This window comes from Engraulis encrasicolus, chromosome 18 (assembly GCF_034702125.1).
Source record: "Engraulis encrasicolus isolate BLACKSEA-1 chromosome 18, IST_EnEncr_1.0, whole genome shotgun sequence".
Classification (NCBI taxonomy): domain Eukaryota; kingdom Metazoa; phylum Chordata; class Actinopteri; order Clupeiformes; family Engraulidae; genus Engraulis; species Engraulis encrasicolus.
In genome coordinates this window covers 17859306-17866311 of record NC_085874.1, presented here as the reverse complement: position 1 = coordinate 17866311, position 7006 = coordinate 17859306, and the positions used below count along the sequence as shown (strand labels likewise).

Here is a 7006-nt window from a genome sequence, read left to right as displayed (position 1 = left end):
CATTTCCAGGTGAGATGACAAAAAAGTTCTGTACTCTATGACATGACATAGTCATGACTGAATTGGACATACCCATGTCCATTACACCTCTCAAAACTTTCACAAAATCAAATGAGTTAGAACAAGCCTTCAGACATCACTCTGTCTAAATCACTAAGTAAAAACAACTACACATGGGCTTCTGAAACAATGCAACCCCCCTCTCTTGAAACTGAGGTGTCACCATCCTATTCACTACTATACACCTTAAAAAGGCTGGCCTCAAACCAACACCTACCATGCGTAGCTCGGCCATAAGAGAAAAATACATGTTGCATGATGCAGCGTCTCTATTTATTTTAAGGGAAATTAACACCTTTAATATATGCTGAAAAAAATGATATCTTTGTTTTATAAATCATTTATTGAATCGCCCTCTCTTTTGCTATTGTTGTATGGTTTGATAACCTAAAACTGTAAAAAGAGACACAATGGAAATGCATAAAAAAATTGAGGCGATTTATTACGCGTAAAAATATTAAACAAAATTTTCCCCACGTTATTATTAAGCAAATAATCTAAATATTCTTTGCAAAATAACGTTAAATAATTGTGCACTTTTCCCTGTGTCCTTGAATAAATCAGGCAAAATTCTGAAAAAATCAAGGAAATTTCCTCATTTCAATTTGAAGTATTCCCTCAATTATATCACGTGTAATATTGTCGCCTCAATTTTATTGGACATTTTTGCATGAATAAATTATGACAAAATTCAAATGAATCAAGGAATTTTCCTCATTTCAATTGGAAGGATTCCCTCCATTATATCACGTGTAATATTGTCGCCTCAATTTTATTGGACATTTTTGCATGAATAAAATATGTCAAATTACAAATAAATCAAGGAACTTTCCTCATTTCAATTGGAAGGATTCTCTCCATTATATCATGTGTAATATTGTCGCCACAATTTTATTGGACATTTTTGCATGAATTAATCCTGCAAAATAATCAGATTTCTCTGTAATGGAGACATGGAGCAATATTTTCCACATAGCAATTGAGGCCAAAGCTCTAATCAACTTTGCATTCATATCTATTACAAGTATAATGTGGTTAACAATCAATAAAACAACATCACCAAGTGGTTTCGATGAGTACATCCATTTTATTATTTAAAAAAAACCCCATAAAAACAATGGTGTGCACATAGTATCGTAATTATCAGTTTATTATCAACTGTCAAAGCATTGTCATGGCCAGAAAACAAAAAAGATCCTACTTCAGCTGTCAGTTGCATCCCTTAGTGACATTTTGTAGGCCAGCCAAGTCCTCGACTCCCTCTAGTATGTGTCTTTTCCTCACACTGTGGAGCAAAGACAAAGACAAAGGCAAAGACATTTTCAGTTAAAAAAAAGAAAAAAGGAATGGAAATCCAGACACACCACTCTCCACTACTAACTCCATTTTACATTACATTGCACTTAGCTGACCCTTTCATTTATTCAAAGCGACTTACAACTATTATTTTTCAGGGTATTGGTTACAGTCCCTGTGGGGTTAGGTGCCTTGCTCAAGGGCACTTCAGCCATGGATGTAGATGTAGGGAGAGGTCAGGGGGGATTTGAACCGGCAACCCCTAGATTGAAAGACCAACTCTCTAACCACTAGGCCACTGCCCCATATAGGGGCAGCCATGGTCAGTGCGTTGCACTGAAGATCACAGGGTTACAGATTCAGTACCTACTCTTACCAACTCCTGCCTCCCTCCATGGCTGAAGAGCTCTTGAGGAAAGCATCTATCCCCACACTACAATTTTGATTAAAGTGTAATGTAATGCAATGTATTATCGTCCATTTTCCACAGAATTTCCCAACACTATTTATCAATAAAGAGGACTCCCAATAGGACTCCCTAGCAAAAGGAGGAATGTACATATTCAATATTATCAAGTGTCCGCAAAGCGCACAGATCAACTGAAGACACCAGCTATCCCTGTCAAAAGTTAATTGTAGGCCTACTTACTGTAATGTCTTCACCATCAGGTGCCCATTCAGATCTGCTGTCAGAGGACTCCTGATCCAGGTTCTGTTGTGTAAAAATTAAAGACATCTTGAATGAAGTTCTTTTGGTGAGATAGTAAAACACAGAAACAACTGGACTGGCATTGGCGCTCATTCATTAGGACAAAGCACAAGTCATACATAGACACACCAATATTGATGGATTTTTACAAATGTTAAGACAGTAAATAGTACATACATTAATTCCACCACCATCGTCTGCATTCTCAGTGTGGCCGTCAGGGCTGTGGTCTGAAGAAGCCAGATTCAAGAGAGAGAGAGTGAGTCGGAGCCGCCCAGTCTTTATAAGGGTCTCAATTAGAGATGATTGGCCCCCTATCGCTCCAGCACTCTGTTGCGAAACAAAGCACAGGCAGGTGGGGCGGAGCCCACACAGTCATTAGTTAAAACAGTCTTAACGTGTAGACAGTAGTTTTAGGCAAAGTATTTAGCAACTAAAAGATTAATAAGCACTTCTTTGGACAAAATCCCATTAAAATGTAACTTACAATATAATAGTCACAAATATCTAAATGCTGTCATAAAGTAGCCATACAGTCATAAGTGCTTTTGGAATAATGCAATTTTGTTATTTAATTAATGCAGTTTGATTGTCATACACTCAGTATATGTTCAAGATTATTTACAGATAGAAAGGATAAATATGCATTTGTTAAAAAAAGAACATGTCCCACATAATCTTTTAAAACAAATACATTGTTATATAGCAGATATACACGTATATTATTGACATTTTTAGAATAGAATGGTGGAGGCTGTTGTCAAAAGATGGGGTTGCCTAGCCTTTCTTGTTCCCCAATTGGTGTGAACAGTGAGTCGGCTGAATTTCCATCTGTACAATTTAAACAAACATTTAATGATTTCCCGTACATCTAAAACATTTATCTACACTCACTGGCCACTTCATTAGGTCCTAGGAACACCTCTCTAGTGCTGGGTTGGACCCCTTTTGCCTTCAGAACTGCCTGAAACAATACTCGGGTAGGCTGTGGCAAGACAAATTGGTACTAATTGGCCAAAACTGTGCTAAGAAAATATCCGTATGCCATTATATCTCCAGCCTGAAATGTTGATGTAAGGCAGAGTTGACCCATGTTGACCCTGAGGCAACATTTTTGCGATCTTTTAGTGTCGTTTATGGTGAGCCTGTCCAAATTGTTGCCTCATTTCCCTGTTCTTAGCTGACAGGAGTGGCACCAAATGTGGTTTTCTGCTGCTATAGCCCATTTGCCTCAAGATTTGATGTGCTGTGTAATCAGGGATTCTCTTATGCATACCTCGGTTGTAATGTGGGGTTATCTGACTTAATTTTGCTTTTGTATCAGCTCAAACCAGTCTGGCAATTCTCCTCAGACCTTTGCCATCAAGGCATTTTTGACTACAGAATCGCTGCTCACTGCATTTTTTTCCTTTACAGTACCATTTCTGTAAACCCTAGAGATGGTTGAGAGTGAATATACCAGTAGATCAGTCTTTTCTGAAATACTCAAATCAAACCCTTTCAGCATCAACAGTCATGCCATGTTCAAAGTCATTTAATTAACCTTTCTTCTCCATTATGATGCTCGGTTTGAACTACATCAGATCATCCATCTCAACCATGTCTACATGCACAAATGCATTGAGTTGCCACCATGTGATTGGCTGATGAGAAATGTGCCTCAATGAACAGTTGTAACGGGTGTTCCTAATATAGTGGCAGGTGAGTGTATGTGTGTGACATTAGCTCAGCAACTCACCCTATCATCCTCCACTTCTGGGTCCATCGCCCTGGGTACTCGCTGCTGGCTGTGTCAACGTGCATGGGTGGCTACCCACCACTGTTCAAAAACATGAGATGAGATTTAGATGAGAATAAATATCACACAAAATATTTATGACATATCACTAAAAACAAATACTGTCTCAAACCTTGCATAGCCTAAACCAGTGGTTTTCAAAGTGGGGGTCAGGGACCCCTGCGGGGCCGCAAGAGGGTGCTAGGGTGACAGCAGCAGCTTGGCAGGAAAAGCTAATTAAAATAATGTAATAAATTGAATAACCGAGTACATCAACATATAGTAAAAATAAGGAAAAAATATATATTTCCTACAGTAAAGAACTGCATTGTCATGATTCTGTGCATCTCTGAACATTACTACCTTTATTATTATTTTATATATCCCGAAGGGGCCATTGACTCACAGACCTAAACAATGGTTATAAAAGGGGCGCACAGAAAAAATAGTGTGGCATGAAACATGTAAGGGGGGCCTAGGCCAGACTCTATTGGTATATTGGGGGCCTTTCCATGCTGAAGTTTTGGAACCCCTGGCCTAAGCAACTGAAACAGTGCCAGCATGTATACTGGCACTGGGTCTGTGTCAGGGGGCACTTCAAGGACATCTGGTCAATACATTTGTATGACTGGTGTCAATAGTGAGTGGGCTGAATTTTCATCTGTGCAATGTAAACAAACATTTAGTTATTTCCCATACACTTAAAACAATTATCTATATGTGTGATATTGTCTCAGCAGCTCACCCTATTGGGTCATCCTCCACTCCTGGGTCCATCCCCATGGGTGCCCACTGCTGGGGGCTGTGTCAACGTGCATGGGTGGCTACCCAACACTGTTTAAAAACATGATGAGATTTAGATTAGATTAAATATCACTAAAAGCAAATACTGTGTCAAACCTGTCATAGCCTAAACACACGAAACAGTGCCAGCATGTTCTTACACTGGGTCTGCATCAGGGGACACTTCCAGGACATCTGGTCAATACATCTGTAAAAGTACTGAGAGAGGAAAAAAGTTAAGTCACAATTTAGCTTTCATGACTGTAAATTACTACAGGAGTGCAAATAAATACATCAACAGATTCAAAACACCATGAATTATTTTTAAGTTCTGCAAGACAGCACAGGACAGACTATTATATTCTTAAGAACATTTCCCTATCTTAATTGAATTCAGTGGGGTATTTGGATGTATGTGAATATGGTCTAAGAAAAAGAATATATACTTTTATACTTTCCATCAAGTAACACATTCTGCAGACTGGTTAGCTAAGGTAAGAAGTTAGAAGGGGCACACTGGTGGTAATTCACACCTATGGAGCCCGTTAAAAGAGCTATCAAAGGTGCTAACTTTTACATTCTAAAGAGCAATTAAGGCCTCTAGCATCAATATCACTCACTGCAAATATCAAACGAAGTCACAGGAACCCTTTATAAGGCTCTAAATTCATCTCAATTCACTCTAAAGACTAGCAAAATTACACTTACTAAAACGGAACACATTATCAAACATTAGGCCATTTAAAATCGGCCAAAACACATTCTACAACGCACATTATATACACAATGGTTGATAGGCAAAATAGCGTGTATGTTAAGGCTGAAAAATGCATCCAAACATGCAAAAAAGGGCATCCAAACATGCAAAACGTAGCTAAAATATTTTCCCTGGTGACTAGCTGGCTAGCTGATTAGCTCAGTGCACGTAAGTTCTACATGGCTGGAATCTCACACGTGCCTTCAAACACTGCGCAGCCAGAAACCTATGATAATGCACTAGTTAGCAGAAGTTTGGTTGCTTCAAAGTTCGTTCTGAAAACTCATGAAACTGCACAGCCAGAAACCTATGACATAGCACTAGTTAGCAAAAGCTTGGTAACTTCAAAGTTCGTTCTGAAAACTATGAAAACTCATCTGGTGTAAAATAGCACACCCAATAGATAGCATTCAACCGTAAGACAGTCCATTGGGTAGCCAGTGCTTCCAGGCTAAGCACAGGTTCCTCTTATCTAAAATCTCATCAAAACAGCTCATCCACCACAACAGCAAATATTCAAAATATGAATTTGAAGCAGCTACTGAACTAGGATGATGGAACTTCTGAAGTTATTTAAAACTTACCTGAAGTCTCTAGGAGGTTCTCTTCGGTTTAAATCCAGGGAACATGACACCAGCTTGAAAGAAAGACGTTAGAGCTTAACAAAGCCCCTCCCCTCCCCCACCACCAACCAAACTTCAGCTCCCCCTAATTTGTAGTGAGAAATTGGGCAGAATACCTAATTTTTTCAAGGCAGATTTTGTGTCTTATTTATTATTGTAAATATCCATAATTTTTTGGAGGAAATACATTTGTGCAATTTATTAGGCTATATATGCACATAAAAATCATGCATTCTTGATTTTTTTATGGAAATTTCCCAGCCGGGTAGCCTCTCTTTTTTCAGTGTACTGGACACCTGAATTTCCCCCTGGGGATTAATAAAGTTACTCTACTCTACTACTCTACTAGACTTACTAGAATCACTCAAATCATGAATCGCCCCCCAACACATTTACAATTAGGAAACCAACTGTGAGAGGAAGTACACTTTCACCCTCTGAATTGCTTTCTCTGCACAACAGAGGAATGTTATGTGTGTGAGCGCGAGAGAGACAGAGAGACGGTGCCAGAGGAAAAGAGAGGGAAAACGCACAGATGATCACCAGACGTTATCACCATACGCTGGCCGTTACAAAACACCAACTTCCTGATACAGACTGACTGGAATCGCTCAAATCATACATTACATGCCAACACTTTTACAATTAGGATCCCATCTATGAGAGGAAGTACACTTTCACCCCATTTGCTTTTTTTCACACACCCTCTCACATGCCTGCTTAAAAACAACAACAAACAACATCAACACACACACACACACACACACACATAGGCCTAAACTCCACCCACCAGTGAATGGAATACACAGTGCAGGCCTCTTTGGCCAACAGAATCGCTGGACAACTGCATTCACACAACAGATGTGCTCGCACACAACACACTTACACTCATCTGATTAATTGCTTACACAGTTGACACACCGTTTCCTCTTTGACCAACAGAAACACTACACACACCATAACTTCACTTGACATCTACATATCATGTAGACTTGACATCT

General features: G+C 39.2%; 1 long non-coding RNA gene across 2 annotated transcripts; it reads right to left on the bottom strand.

Moving 5' to 3' along the window:
* Positions 1–814: 814 nt before the first annotated feature.
* On the bottom strand, positions 815–4860 carry LOC134468472 (uncharacterized). 2 transcript variants are annotated; one of them, XR_010038808.1, is made up of 6 exons: positions 4787–4860; positions 4588–4676; positions 3804–3884; positions 2243–2896; positions 2006–2068; positions 815–1345 (listed from the first exon to the last, which is right to left on the bottom strand). It is a non-coding gene; the product is annotated as an uncharacterized LOC134468472 (long non-coding RNA). The 2 variants fall into 2 exon arrangements; XR_010038807.1 differs by having other exon boundaries at positions 822–1345; positions 2243–2395; positions 4787–4858.
* Positions 4861–7006: the final 2146 nt, after the last annotated feature.